Genomic DNA, 16512 nt, shown 5'->3' with positions numbered 1-16512 from the left:
TTTTGGAAAAAAAACCCATGCCAGGGATTAGAGAGCTATTAAAGGAATGTTTATGGGAAAAATTAGACAGCAGAGCTCACAAAGATACCCATAAGTTCTTCCTCTAATGCTTCTGGCTTTGGCCCCTGCAGATTTGAGAATCACTCAAATTAACAGATACAACAAACTGAACCCTCATGCATCTTAACTTAAATCTGAAAGGATCCAAGATCAGGTAATAAGGCTCAGTTCAGGTTAGTCTGGCTGTGTCAATAATTTCTCACACAAAAGTTGCTTGTCACACTGAGCTGGTGCCAGAGCTGACACATGATGTGGAGGAGCGTGAAGCCAAAGCCAAGGCTCCTCTCGAGAAAGGAGAGCAAGATTTGCCAGATTTGCTGCTGTCACAAGTGGCATCATTCCCTTAGTCTCAGCTCCCATAGAAAGTGGGAGAAAAAAGAATCTGTTCCAAGGGGTGGGAAAAATCTGCCATGACACAAGCTTTATTGACTTTATAGTGTAATAATCAAAGCTCCTGTATCCCCCAAATACCTTAAAATATATGTCTTTTAAAACTTTAAAAGTGCTTGACAGAGGAAGATTTAAACACAGAAGTGCAATATTTCTAATTCTTCCCTGGAAGCTGGAGGGATAACTCTCTAATAATTAAACATTTCCAGAAATTAACTACTAATATAACTTTAATGATACAGTTAATTTTTAATTAGAGCAGATGTGTTCTGACATTTACTGGAACCATTGTACTTTTGCAGAGCATTTCATTATTAACAGCATTTACCTATGATTTCTGCATGCACGTGCCAACAACATTTTTATGTTTTTAAAGAAACAAAATCACACCTGAATCCCAGCACATGCTTCATATTTTGCTGGAGGGGATTTTCTCCATTTTTGTTTTCTATTTTGGGTTTTATGATTTGTAGTTAAACATTTCCAGGAGACCTTTATATAATTCAGTGGGGTTTTTTATGAATTCCCCCCAGGAAAAAAAAAAACAACAAACCCTTGAAATTAAAAAAATAATAATCTGGAGAAGGAGGAAGGCGGTTTTGCCAAAATCATACCCTTGTGAGCAAGCCACTTCCTCATCTGAATTCGCAGCCAATTACTTAGTGTTGAGAGGGCTGAATTTGGGTCCTGTTTGCAGCTGTAAGCAGGAGAGTGGAATAGCTTTGCCTTTGTGCTGGGTAACAAAGCTCAGGGTTGGATTCTGAAACAGCATCTCTATCCTCTCCAAAATCAATGGAGATTTAAAAGCCAGCACTCAGGATTACCCATTCCTGGTAATCAGATCATGCTTTCCACCTTCACAATAAAAAAGAAAGAGAGACACTTGTGCATAAAATACAGCAATTGGTTAGAGAATTAAGGGACAGCAATGTTAGATATTGAGAGTTCAGCAATTCTGTGGTCAAGGAGGCCAGTCCGTGGCAATGCTGATATCTTCTCTCTTGATATGGACGCTGACTTTTGGTCCTAAACTCTTCAAAGATTCTCAAAAACCTTTCTTGACAACTGTTTCCTGGACAGAGTTGTCTTTCACAGCTAAGAGTGAGTTCTCTTGCCTATGTGAAGACCAAGTCAATTGCTTCCTAACTTTCTCCTTGTCCATGTGGCAAATAATTTTAGTTGTTTCAGACTTGTTTTGCTTTTCCTCTAAATATTCTGTTTCCTAGACTAAACAACCTCAATCTTTCCCCCTTTTTGTGAGTCATGTTTTCTAAACAATTTATCATTCTTTTTGCTGTTCTCTGGATTGACTCTTCCAGTTTTCCTGAGGAAATGCTAGAAACTCACACAGTTCTCTTGCTGAGGTCTCACCAATGGAATCACCACCTCAGCATCTTTCCCAAACCACTCCTATCAATGTGATCTAACAGAGGAACTGCTTCCCTTTCTTCCTCACACATTGCATTGAGGGTTCCTAATGGATCTGCTGTTTGTCCAGACTTTTTTTCTGCAAGAATGCTTCCTGTTCCTATTTTAGTCCTTTTGTATTTGTGCATTTAACATTGTCTTTCCTAAGAATAGCACTTCATGCATTTGCTGTTGCTGAATTTCATTTTATTGATTTCAGTTATCCAGAGTGCTCCTGACCTACGGGTATCCAGAATCTCTCAATTGTGATGGAAAGTGGAGCATAAATCTGCATCCAGGACAGATATCTGTGGAATCTCAGTAGAATTGCCTTTCACTTTTGAATAAAATACAGAGAAAACTTCTCAAAGTGTGATTTTTGTTCTAAGTTCATGTGTTTTTAGATCATGTTATCCTTGAAAATAAGAAACAGGGAAATTAGTAACATGAAAGCTTTATGTAAAAATGAAGGTTTGATAGCTCAGTTCAGTTACATTACTGTTGCATAATTTAAAATTCCTTGGTTTTCTAAGTGTTGCTTCCCCATCAGACAATCTTTGAGCAGATTTGAAAACTTCACATACTTCTGCTTCCAGTGCCTACAGGATTTCAAGTTTAATAAAAGCAGATGTGATTAGTAATACAGTTTCTTAGTTTAGAAAATTTGGTAGTCTGTAATCTGAGCTGTTCTCATGAATTTTTTTCCCCTGCTGTGTCAAGCAGATTGAGCTCTTACTCCTCACAGTCCATGAGATTAGTGTTGGGGTGTAGATTTTTCATTTTAGCTGAACAGTTCAGGTGTCACCCAAATATGTTATGACAAACACTTAATGGTGCTAAAGCTGAAAAAAAAATTAATTTACGTCTTGTGAACTTGGACAGTGTTGAACTGGTTTTAAAAGCAGCTTCCCACACAGCCCTCTGAAAATTTGGGAATTCTCCTCTAGCAGTGCAATGTAATTGGTCTAAGCCAGATCTGCCCTTTTTCTTTCATTCTTGAAATTTTCACTCTGTTACGCTTTGTAAGCATAGCAGGCTGAGTGTTGAGGGATAGGTATTTATGCCTCTACTTCCTCAAATTAAGAAAATGGCAAATAAAAGGCTTTGGTTGTGGGATGTAGCTTGGTTGAGGCAAATGCTTCCATCACTCAATGGAACACAAAATACTGATTTAAAATAAAGGGCATTTCAAGCACCCTACAGGCCCCTACTGGATCATCATTCTTTAACTCCTTTGTTCTGAGCACTGGGGGTTGGGCTGGAGAAGAAGTATCACTTATTTTTATTGAATTACTGGTGTCCACAATTCCAGTGAAACTGGCTCCATTTGATGTGAACAAACTGTATATGCTAAGATTACTTAGTGTCATAAGAGCAGAACACCAAATAAGAATGTAAAAAAACCAATTTTCTAGAGCCTTTACAGTGTGATCATGTGCTAAAATCAAAACACTGGAAATTCAATACAGCAAAATATCAGTGTGGTGGCTGGTGAATAAGTTTGTTGTCTGTAATGAGGTCAGAAATTACAGAAAACATTTAAATAATCATAATATTTTTCTGGAAAACTTATCTTCAGATGTGGCAGATGTACTGAAAATGGCTCTTGTTGTTTCTCTTGTTTTCACTGAACAAAGTACTGCTTTTAAAAAATGAATGAATGTGTTTTCCCAGAGTTTCCACCTAGCAACACAAGAGGAAGAGTTGAGGATTCATTTTGCCTGGAGACTGCCTCCTTTGGGAGTCTGTAGACTCTGGCAAGGAATCTGAAAGAGCCATCAGTGATACCCACTCCCAAAACTGAAATGATTGTTATTACTTTGACTGCTTTGTTCAGCTCACACTTACCCAAGGCTCTTTCCTTCTAACATTCTCTTTTCTATATTGTACTGGCTTTCAAGCTAGGTTTGAAGTCACAGACACATTTTTTCCCCCCATATTAACTGGCTTTTGAAGGTGGCTACGGTTTGAATCCTGCTTATTTCTGGTCTTCCTGTTTATCTCTGCTTAAATTCCACTTTTCAGTCTTGCAGTGCTCAATCTGCAGCAGTCATTTTTACAGATAGTTGTCAGAAACGCAGGAGTTGAGCTTTTCAGCAGGATAAAACCAAATGAAATGCTTTACTGGAGTGAAAAAGCCACATTATTCAAACAAAATCTCTTGGAATGACAGCAAAAGGATAAAACAAGTTAACTGGGATTTTGCTTTCGAGTTCTATAAGAGGATTGTTGAAATAAATGGTACTGAATTAATACAGCCAAGATTTACTTGTGAAAACTTCCCTTACTCTTAAATATGTTACTGCTTTCTCCTACTGCAAGTTGCTGGAGCAGTTCAGGTGCCTCCTTACCAGAGTGATGGAAGCATTTCAACTCAATTAAGGCATGAGCCCCCAGCTGATATATTGGGTCACAGCACAGGTCCATGGCTGATATCCAGGTGGACATGGGAGAAATGGGAGAGCTCATGGGTCAGAATATAGACTAAGAAATCACCTGCAAAGTATTCCAGCAGCCAAAAGTGATTTGAGTTGAGGAATTTGACATAACTGGTTTTGCCAGTTAGCTTAAATATTAAATTACCTATTCCAGTACTGGGGAACAAAGGAGACAAACATTGAAACACCTTTCCTCCCACATTTACAGCATCTCCTTTACTCTAGGCTCCTTTCCTTCTTCCTTTCTAGTATCTACTTCATTGCTTCACAACCTTGCTAGAGAGAAGTTGCTCTGTCACAAGCAGTGCAGGCAGTGGGGAGTGATTCCTCTCTGCCCACTCCTCATTTCTCCTCCTTTCTGCAATTTGGATGGGTCCTCCACAGGCTGTGGCCCTTTTGCAGTGTGCCTGCTCCAGCATGATCTCATCCACAAGCTCCTAGTTGTTCCAGCACCAGCCAATGATGGGAAAGTAAATTATATGTTGGGATATTAGCAGGTGAAAAGTCATGGATGTAGATAGCTGCCTTTCATTTTTATTCACAGGGAACATTAAAAATACAGCACTTGTACCAGCAATTTTATATTTTGAGGGCAAAGCCTGAATGTCTGCAGTGCTGTAGTTGACACTTGAAGTGCCACATCGCAGAGACATTCTCTTGTAGTGCAGAGCAGTCATTAGTGCTTGGTGTGACGTTCCTGCTGCAGTGAGCAGAAGGGACTCAAGCTGTTTGCCTCTACTTAGTATATAGGAGCTGGAATTCTTTCTATTTCCAGGGCAGTTTTCTTCATCTTCCCTTTCATTCAACATCTTTTTTTAACTGCCACTTTGCTGGATTCAACGATTTGGTAGGGGTTTTGGGGTGGATGTGGAACAATTCTTTTTGAATTTGAGTTAGAAACCTTTTAAAATTGTTGGCCAATTTTTATCAAAGAGGAAGAAGGGAAACATACTTAGATCCTTGTGGGCTTGCAGAAATCTCCTTATCAGGTATTGCAGTCTCCTGCTTCTGTCAAGAGCAAACTCCTCCTTCCTACATTGTTCTTGTCATCAGAAGCCATGTATATTTTTGAGAAAAGCTTTCTGTTTATGTGTTTGTGTTCATTTATTATTTCTGTGTGAGAGGTTTCTTTGTGTGAGTGACATCTTGTTGGTTCATTACCTTTTCTCTGAAGGTCTTGTTGCATTCTGGGTGAAATGCAGTAGCTCCTGTCTCTGTTTTTGGTCCTCTTTAGAGGTAAATTGTTCTCTGTCAAGTCAACATTTGTCTCTCACAGGCATGGTGACACTTCAGGGTTGATAATACAAGGATTGTGCATTATTTAGAGAGAATGAGATGTGGGCTTGATTCAGCCTGCAGCCAAATACTAACTTTAAGACTACCACAACATAGTGAGAAATTCCTAATAAAGGATGCTTATCTATAGGAACAGCCAGAAAAATTAAAATTACCTCCTCTCTAACTGGAAACCCAAGCTCAGCTGGGTTATTCCACCAGGTCTCTATTGAATCTTTGGCCAATTCCATTTCTAAGAAAATAACCTGCCATCCAGCTGGTACTCAGGCTTTGTTAAAGAAAAAAAAAAAAAGAGGAAAGTAAGGGAGGGAAAGCAAAGGGAGAAAAAAAAAATCAATCCTATTATTATCATACAATTCAAAAGGCTGTTCACATCCAAACAGTAGGAGGTGGACAGATTAAACTTTTAGAACTGTAACAACATCTCTCTTGGTGCACTCTAGTTCAGCAAAGTGAACCTTGCAAGACTTGACATCCATCACAACATTTCCTGCAGTTACCACTCTTTTACTTAGACCAAATCCCCAGCTCTGGCTTGCAGACTATAATTTGGAGACATTAAATGACTATACTGTGGAAAGTATCTGATGATGTATTGTGCTTTAGAATAATAAAACTACTAAAATTGCAGCTTCAAGAACTAAATCAAGTATATAATTATCTGTGTTTGTAGGATTTCCTCTAAAATGGTTATGTTGTTTAAGCCGTGCCTTTCTTTGCCTTTTGTTAATAACCCATGTTCTTAGAAAGAGGATCATGCATTTAAAAATGTTCTTGGCACAAAGCCCTACTCCCACCTCCTTTCCTTCCTTCTTGCTGACCCATAACAAATCTTCTGACTTTGATTTCCCTTCACATTCAAATGCAACAACAGAGACTTTAATGAAAAAACTTAATCCAAGTGCTTCATTTTCTTAGCTGCAATTCTCACATTTGGAGAGTGTCTTGGTGCCAAAATTCTTTCCTTTTGTTTTTCCTTAGCCTTCCTTTTCAGATGAGTGCTATCTGGCACTAAGAATAAGCACAGTAATTGAATGTTCAGGAGCTAGTGACTTTAGGGAGCTTGCCAACATACAGAATACAGTTTCTTTTATCACTTTTTCTCCTCATCACCCAAAGGAGTGCTTTGCACGTTTGGAATTGCTGTAGTTGTTTTCTCCTCTAAAGACATTTTACCCCTCCTTTTCTTCACCCTTGACTCACTGTCAGAATGTAGTGGTTGCTTCCCTAGCATATCCCAAGGAGAATTTTGTCAGTATTACAGATCCTTCTCCCTCGGTTTTTAAGGCTGACTGCCCTGCCTGTGCTCTCTCCAGGCAAGGGTCCCTTGAAAGCTGTGATGAATGAACCTTGAAGGCCTGAAATCTTGTGTGCACCTGATATTCATCAGACAGCACTGTTCTCTGGATTTACTGCTCCTGTAAAATTGTCCTGGAAATCTCAGCAGGTGACATTTTGGTAAGGGCATTGTGGAGGTGCTGCTCCTGGCCCTCTTGGGAAGGACAAGAAAATTATGCAGCAGGGCTTCTTCCATAAATTCAAAAGAACAGTGTGGGCCTAGGAGAACTCTTACTGAATCTCAAAAAAAAAAAAAAAAAAGTAATATTTTGCTTGCTCATATATACATAGTAAGGAATGGTTTGAATGAGGTGAATTATCTTATTTTATCCATCCCAGTTTACACATTGGCAGGACAAAAATTGAAGCCCTGTGGATACGTGAACACAGACAATTAATATCTGCAGGCTACCAGACTGGTCTAATGTTAATTCATATTTTCCCAGAAGCTACTTGGTCCTAAATTCTTTAGAATGTGTTTTATTCCTCTTCAGAAAAAGAGCATTTAGATTTCTGGATTTCTTTTTGCCATGTCACATTCAGTCATCTACAAAAATATTATTAACTCAGTTAGAATTTACTTGTATCTTTCTGTGTAAGAAAAACCATAGCAGCTAGGGCAAGTCTCTATTATTCAACATCAGAAATGGATATAGTAATGTTTTTCTTGTGCTGGATTGGGTCATGGCATTACTAGCTTTTCTGCTAGAGAGGATGAGTATTTTATATCTCTTAGGTGGAGGGGAGGATGCTAGATCAGTTTGCTCTAAGAGATACTATTTGGGGAAACATCAGAAGGAAATAAAATTTAGGTTGGCAGGTACACCAGCAAAGCAACAACACCACTGTAGGGTCCAGCTTTGCCTAAGAGCTAAAAGAGACTGCCTTGCACATTTAATTTCCTTTTTCATAAGACATATATATCCTATCATCAGATTGCTTGGACATGTATTTATTTTTATATGGTACTAGATAGAAAATTTAACTTAAATCCAGAGGACTCAGTCAAGTGTGATCAGATTCCTGTAACATGATGAAATCATTCCACAACTGTTTGTTGAAATGTAGAAAGACAATCTACATTTGTTTATGTTTTTTGTTATCACAATAAGGATCAAAACAACTTGTAGTTGAAAAGGTTGACATTATTTATTGTCCTTTTTTATTGTTTAACATTTTTACATGAGCTATCATGACAGGTCTTTATGAGGGGGTCATAATGAATTTACTCCTTGACCATAACCAAAATAAATTTAAGAAAAACAAGCAAATATTATTCCAGGAAAATCTTCCTATAGCCCGAGAAAAAAAAACTGCAAAGCTTAACATCATAGAGAAAGATGTGGATATCATTATGCAAATTTCACTTTTGCTTACTGACAGGCAAATATTACAGTGATAAACAGCTGTCTGTATTCATCTTTTTTAGAGTTTATGATTTTTTCCAAGTATGAATTTTAACATGGAATCCATGACAACTCTGACCAAGTGTGCATTACAGTGCATCTAGCCATTTCCACTTCCATAAAATGATATTTTAGAGTTACATCGGAGTTTTTGAGTGTTACAGATTAAATCATGGGTATAAGGGGAAAGTGTAGCATAGAATTTAAAAATATTTTTGCCCTTTGGCTGGTATATACTTTTTCCAAGAAGGGGAAAGAGTCGTAATCATCATTCTTCCTTTGTAATTGCAAAGATTCCTGCAGCCAGAGGGAATGGTTGGGCAGTTGCCTTTGGGAAGTGAGTGCCAATGCTCTGTTTCAGAGCCTTATAGCCTTACTTCTATTTCCTTCATGGAAACATTGATTATTCTAAGTTTGTGCCTCAAAAAAACATAAAGGAGACAAAATGGCCACTGTAGTGCAATGCAATTTTCTTGCCTTGTTACTTAACTTTGGCCTATATATATATATATATGTATGTGTGTATGTATATATAGATATATAGATATGTATATGTATATACTTATATTTTTTATAAATATTGACTCCCGGAGTTTATCCAAGTTTCCTATATTTTGTTTTCCTCCTACTGCTCCTCATACTGGGAATTTTATTGTAATAAGTAGATCCAACATTGAAGGTGCATTTCTGAAGGAGGAAAGAAACTCAAGTTACCTGAGACTTAACATCTTGTAGTAGAGAGGTTTTCAATGCCATTAAATTAAGATAGCCCTTTTCCCTTTTATGTATGCTTGATAAAAAAGTTTCTCAGTCCCACATAAAAATCCTTTTTATATCTTGGTTCAAACAGTTTCCAATTAGATTTTAATGCCAGCTTGCAATTAGTTAAAGTAATATTTATCAATATGGCAATACCATTATTTCTCTGTTGTCAACTTTAAAAACAATTGTCATAATATTTCAGTGATTTATAGTTATTCACAAGCAGTTATGCAGGCAATCACCTACACCACTATAGGAGAAAATTAAATTAATTTATTTCCCTCTCCTACAGATAGGTATTATTATTTTGTGTACAGGCATTAAACCCCTCCCTCCTGCAGACCTGTGTCACAGGCACTCAGAGATCTGGCTCTGATCTAAGGTGTTTTAGAGTATTAGTTAGGTTCCAGGACAACACCATTTGTCATTTTATATCCAAATCCATGTGCCATTTTGCTGATGAGATGTAGCCTATTCAACAAAACATGTGAGGAACAGTATCAGAGGGGGGGGAAAATGTGAAAGATCTGCTCAAGCTGATGGTATTTGTGTGAAGATTGTTAATCTCTGTAACATGCTGGTAGCACAAAGAGAATACAGTTATTTTCTGGTAAATGAGAGGTTGGGTCCTTAACTGCTATGGGGCAGGTCATACCCCCTTGCTGCTAGTAAAATCCTTGGAAATACTTATGTAGTAAGGGAACTCAGGGTGAGTATAAAGGAGCTTAGCCCGATATTTTCATCATGCATAATTGCATTTTTTCTCATTAAAATCCCACTCTGATTCTAATTAAATTCATAATTGTTCTGCATTTGATGCTATAAACTGTTGTGTAGTGTTGCGGGGTGCTATTTAACAGATGTCATCCTCCCCCCCAGAGGCAGTGCTATTTCATTGCTCTGTGAATTGATCCTTCAATGTGAAACCTGAACAGGTCCCCAGATAGCCAAGCAGGAAGGGGGATATTGTGAACTAGCAAGAACGAATAAATGAGGTAACCAAAGAGTGTCTCTCAGAATGCATGAGCTGTAATTCCTTGCGCTTCAATGTATTTTAAAAGAGTAATCTAATTTTCTCATTTTATCTTCTATTCATAATAAAGTTACAAATTCATAGTGATACTTCAACACATGGTTCTCAGGCTTAGAAACAGTTTTTAGACATTTGCATTAGGGTTCTTATGTTGTTGTTGGGGTTTTTCTTCCAGTACTGCTGTAACCAGTTTGACTCTTACACATCCAGAGCTGAGAAAGTTAGTCTTGGCTTTTTTCAGAATCTCTTTCTTCAACTGTGTTAATTGCATTCACCACCACTTCCCCTCCATCTCTGGCAGATATACAGCTCCTAACACTCTTCATCCCATTTGCTTCAAATTTTCTGTTTGATTGTTTCTGATTTTATTCTATGAGGTTTTCCTGCCACCGCACTCAATATTTACCTGGGGGCTCACCCACATCCATCTCTGATCAGCTTCTTTTAGTACAAATTCTCAGTTCAGCAAATACCACAGAAACCTGCTGGTCTTCAATCAGATCAGAATAACTCAATATTTAATTTCTATAGCCCAGATTTACTATTACTAAGCTGAGTAGAGTCTTTATAAGTTTAAGGACTAAAACACTGGAGTACGCTAAATAATGTAACAATTATGCTTTGCAGAAAAATGGAATTAAGAAACTAAGAGAGAACATTGGGATATCAGTGGGTCAACATTAATTTCTAGTTTGTTTTGCATAGCAATATATTGAGTCGCAAGATGGTTTTAAATTCCTTGAGGATCCTCAAAGATAGTTGTGTTATAAAATGCATTTTACTATTTACCATACAAACTGTTCACCAAAATCATATAATCTCTTCCATTCACATGCAAATTCCAGGGAATTTCAATAGGAGAATAAGGCTGAGCATGTTCTATTCTGAACATGCAGCTCTTCTTAGATATTAAACTTATTCTCTATTTCTTCATGTTAGTCAAAGTCTGACACCCCAGAGGAAAATCTTTTCAAATGGTACATGGAATGGCCTCAAAAGACAGATAAAATTCTTAGACATAGGCTGCTCATCATGAGTGGTATTGGAGGTAATAGTCATTCTTCTAGTAATATTCATTATTCTTAGCTCATTATGAATTATGAATATTGCCCTATGGGTACTGCCATGGTTTTGTTTTTTTGGATGTGAAAATTCGTTTTACAAACAAAGGGATTCCCTTTTGTTTGCAAATGAGGGTTAAAGTTCCCTTGCTTTTCTTTGACACTACCTCTAACCCACTGCTTATTTTAATAGCTATCTCCTGAAATTCCTATTCCTCTCAGAAATTTGTCTGAATCAGACATACAGGTGATTTCAAATTGCAGTGGAGATACATATAACTTGTTTGCTTATAGAAAACCAGACAAAAATGCTTTGTAAAGATGAAAGGGTTAATACTGGTTTACTTAGGCAGGCAAATATGAGGGTGTGGAGTGGATCTCTAACTCCCTCTTTATTGTCTTTTTGTGACTAACCAGCCATGCTAGGTGGTCTTTTGTTGGAAATCTGGAGACCTAGAAGCAATCAGAGGGATGATCCTGCCCTGTTTGTGCATCACAGGCAGAGTCAGGATAGCAGGCTTGTCTAAAATGAATGTTGTTCTTAGTTAGTGGCTGGAATAATACAGTAACATTAACAGAGCTGAGGGACAGGAACAAGGTTTTCTCACACAACTGCCATTTCTTCCCTGTTCTTCATGGAATTGCAGAGCTCACTGCATTTTCTCCTAATAAATAGATTCAATAGATTTAATGCCACAAGTGGGTAAAATGAATATGAGAATTTAGTTACAGTGATGGTCTGTGTTGTGATTTGTATCTGTATAGAGCACAGAGTTCTGCTTTTCACAATTAGTTATACCATTTTTTTTCCTTTGGGACACAGGAGTTAATATTTTATATTCCAATTTGAAGACTAGGTTTCTTTGCTATCAGATTTTATTCAATGAGCCATTCTTGGAAATTTGCCTTAAGCTCTGCAACAAAGTATTGTATCGTTGTATATAGTGAATGAGTTGGAATAAATGCACAGTATTATTTACACAAAAAAGTTTCCCCCACCCCCAGATATTCTGAAGCCCATACAAATAACAGAAAGATACATAACATAATAAATTACAGAAATCAACAATGACACACAAGTGAAATAATCAGTAAATAAATATCCTTGTTTTGAAAATATCTTGTAATTACAAAAGACATGTATGACAGTAACATTAAAATAGCTTGTCAAAACATCATAATACAGACAGTTCTGATTCACTGGAACAATTATCTACTTTGAGCCTGAAAAATAATTTTCAAATAGAAGCCTAGTCACACACAGTGAGGAACACAGGATAGGAGATTTTGTTATCCTGTGATAAATTAGTCTAGTTAAAATTTTTTGCATGGCTGAAATGACCACTTGGGGAAGAAAGGTACCATCAGGAACAAGCCATCAAAACCATTGCCATCATTAGTTTAAAACAAAATGGGAGGGGAAAAAAATTAAATAAAAAAGGAAAAACTAAGAAGAGAAGACCAGCTAAACTATTAGCTCATGTGGCTTTAAGGTAGTCCCCAAATCTAAAAGGCAGAAAGTCTGGATAACAGAATGCTTTACAAAACAGTGCAATCTAAATCATAACATTATGATTCAGAAGCAGCAGAAGATGCTAATTCAGGTACTGAAATGAAATGTTAGAAAACAAATATCACTAGTTCTTGCCCACTTGGCATATTCAGGCATGTGCTCTGAAGTTGGTGAGGAACACATTCAGTGCAGGGAGCTTGGGATGCAGCTGCAGATGGAGCTGCAGGTTCACCTCTGGGTGGGAGCCTGAGCCAAGAGGCTGTGAGCTGCCACCCCTTGCACAGCAAAGGGCACAGGGAGCTGTGGCACAGCCAGGGCAGGGACACTGAGACATGGCAGGAACTGATGGCTGGGGAGGAATGGTGAGACTGCTGTGGTTGGGCTTTGAGGGGATGAGAGCCCAGGAGGGTCTTCCTCAAAACCTGTGGAGGGATAGAATGTAAGAGAATAAAGCTAGTGCAGAAGGCAATCTCACACCTGAGGAGTTGCAGGTGCACTGATCACCAAAGATTAGGAACAGCCCTGCCATTAATGGGCCACAGCTGTTTCCAATAAGACAAGTGCTACAAAAGAGTGGGTTAGCTGGGTGAAGAGAGAGATGGAGTTTGTTGCTTGTGCTGTGAAGAGAGATGGAGTTTGTTGGCTGTACTGTGAAGAAGGAGTCGGTGCTGTGAGGAGGTGCCCATGAGAAATCACCGAGACGGCATGGGACATTTGCAATATGATGACAACAAAACCTAGACATCTGAGGCTCTGCCATAGAGATTGAGCTGGTGAGGGAACCTGATCTGACTGAGATTAGGGTGTGCAGGGAGTCCAGTGGGGACCTGCCAGGCCACTGGAGCCACCTCCATGGCTCAGTCCCAGCAGTGACACTCTGGGACTTTGGGATTACGGCTGCCAGACAGTCTCGTGAATGGTCACACTGGGAAGGTCCCTTAACAAAACTCATACCTTCTGTTCCCAAAATGGATTGGGCATCACAGGATCAATAAGGAGGGACAGGACCTCAGGTTTATCTGGCCCAACCCTGCTCAAAGCAGGCCAAGGCCATGTTCACTGTCAAGGGAGACTGCACAGCTGCTCTGGATCCTGGTCCTGGTGCCTTCCACCATCACAGATACCTCTGTAGGGGGATACAGTGTGGGTAAATGAAAGTGGTACAGAATGTAATCTTACCCCCTAAAGAGTTGCAGCTGAACCAATTACTGAAGATTAGGAGCAGGCCTGATATTAACAGGCCACAGCTGTAGCCAATAAGCAGAGTGTTATAAAAGAGTGCATTGGTGGAACTGGAGTCAGTGGCTGCTGTGAGGACAAGGAACAGTCAGTGCCTGGAGGAGCTGCCTGCAAGAAACATCAAGGAGCTAGGAAACTCTAGCAATATGGAACCCTTGCAATGTAATGATAATCTAACTCTTCCACTGTAACTAGAACAATTTATTTTCTGTAATACCTGGTTCTCTTCATACAACTTGAATCTTCTGCTGCCTCCTATGCTGTGAGGTACCTGTGTGTGGTGTACCTGATGTCAGGGAATAGAGGACACAGAGCCAGGCTCTTCCGACTGGTGGTCAGGGACAGGGCAAGAGGTAAACTGTTCCACTCTCCATCCTTGGGGACATTCAAAACCTGATTGGCCACAGCCCTGAGCAACCTACTCTAGCTGATCTCCAGGTATGCCCTCTGCATCAGCCATTCTATGCCAGTCTGTGATTTAAAAAATCAGTCTGTTACAGTACAAACAAATTCCACAGTTACTGGAACCTTCTCTGGAAGGCCTCTAGTGGAGAGGTTCTCTCCTCCTGTTTTTAATTGCATTTACATGTCTAAGGTTTAACTGCTCAGACTAAGCTTTCCTGAAGTATCTCCCGCAGGCAAGTTGTTTTGTAAAATTCAAGCAAGCATACTTAAATAATTAGAAAATGGATATTTCAGAAATGTTATGCAATGATTTGACTGTATTACATGCTGTGAAACAAGTGGCTGAAGTCTGGTTGAGGCTTGGCTCTGATTGCAAATATATCACTGTTGTTTTATCCCAATTTGTGCCATGGAGGAAAGCCTTTGACAAGGTGAAGTTTAAGCCTTATGTTGGTTTGGATATGATCAGCAGAAGCTGACTGAGAACTGAAGTTTAATAGATGTGTAGAATAGAGATACCTATGTTTAATACAGGTGGTTTTTTCTGCTGAGCATGCTCTGGATAAAAGGCTTGGACAGGTTTTCCAGAGCACTCTCGGAATCTGGTGCTGCAGACTGAGGTGGTCCATGTGCAAATAAACCGAGTAAGGAGGACATTATTGCTGTGCTTCCCATACCTTCATTCAGAAAGTCTGGAGGAGGAGGAAGCAGCAGCCTGAAATCTTGTTCCTTCTGCCTAGCTTAGACTTTTCTTGTAGTTTTCGTTGTTTCTGTGTAATTTCTTATTATGTCACAATAAGGAGTGTCCTCCTTGAGGTCAGCATCCCTCCATGTCATGTCTCTAGCTGTAGTCCCTGTAATTATAATTTCAGGCTTTGTCATTTATTTGAAACGTCATCTGAAAAAATGTTGGTTATTTTCTTTATGTCTTTGGTATGGGCTTTTCTAGGTCATTTTGAAAATTGTGACTTCTCTTTTTTGAGGGAGTAAAACCACCACAGGAATCCTTGTCTGTTTGCTTTTATCAAAACTAGTAATGCTCAAACGTGCTCTAGCCAAGTTTTCCCCCACATTCTACAAGTATTTTCTGTGCTTTTATTTCTCCTCAGAAACCCTGTGCTAGAACCTGCAGTTCATATGAGAACATGGAAAATACCTGGGTGTATCTGCCTAACCAAGAGTTGCTTTCTTCTCCTTAAAATTGCCATTCTCCCTTCCTCTCTATCTAATTTTCTATAACACTTATTTTTTTTCCCCTCGGACTACAGGGTTGCCTTAATCTTACCTGTTTTCTATGTATTGAGGGGGAAAAAACAGAAATATTTACATATGCCATACAGATTAAGTCATGTTGTTTCAACAGTTTCAGATGGGGAATATTGCAGGTGTTTTTGTATTCTGCACAGAAAATTCAGGTTTGGGTTTCCAACAGATTTCCTCTTCATGTGTGAAATCATATCTCAGCCTTTTCAAGTCATTTCATAAGAACTATTGAGAAGTAGTACAACTGGATATTCCTAATTTAAGGCCAGGCTATCCATCATTTCCAGTGACAAGGAAATATAGTATTTCAGTGAAGAATAAAAGCTGTGTGTGTATAGAGAACATGGATTAAAATTGAAACATTTCCTAACTTTGAAGAAACTGTCTTTACTTTAAAGTGTTTATGAATTTGGACATGAAGACACTATGAAATATAAAACACTGAGGTTGAGGCCCCTAGCTCTGGAATTTGTGACTGGCTTCTTGAATCTGCATGAAAGTTTTTTTTGGTTTTTTTTTTTTTTTTTGGTTTTTTTTTTTTTTTTATTTTATTAGTAATATTTGTTACCACACAGTTCTGCAGACTTTGTTGTTTGGAAAACTGGGGGCTTAGTTTCAGTTTTCAATAGAAATTACATTTTATTTTTGAGTTTTGGTTTTGAGACCCAGATAATGGAGCAGACATATGTCAACCACAGCATCAAATTTTAAGAATTCAGTGTATGTTTTCTCAGGATCCTGGTTAATTTCTTAGTTTCTTTGTCCTAGCAGTTCCCTAATAATTGAAATGTTTTACTAAAACAAAGTTTTCCCTGTAGTCCATTAGATGCTTCCTCGTCATTACGTCCTTTGCCCCTTTGACAAAACTTTCTGGCTCCTAATTTTCCATAAAGAAGCTAGA

The 16512-nt window shown here is 38.5% G+C and overlaps 1 protein-coding gene across 4 annotated transcripts in view; it reads left to right on the top strand.

Annotated features, from left to right (window-relative positions):
- The window catches only part of ROBO2 (roundabout guidance receptor 2), an 866123-nt gene that overhangs the window by 224661 nt on the left and 624950 nt on the right, over positions 1-16512 (top strand). The gene's annotated exons all lie outside the window — the stretch shown is intronic.

This window comes from Melospiza georgiana, chromosome 2, assembly GCF_028018845.1.
Source record: "Melospiza georgiana isolate bMelGeo1 chromosome 2, bMelGeo1.pri, whole genome shotgun sequence".
In the NCBI taxonomy this organism is placed as follows: Eukaryota; Metazoa; Chordata; class Aves; order Passeriformes; family Passerellidae; genus Melospiza; species Melospiza georgiana.
This window is presented reverse-complemented; position numbering and strand designations above follow the sequence as displayed.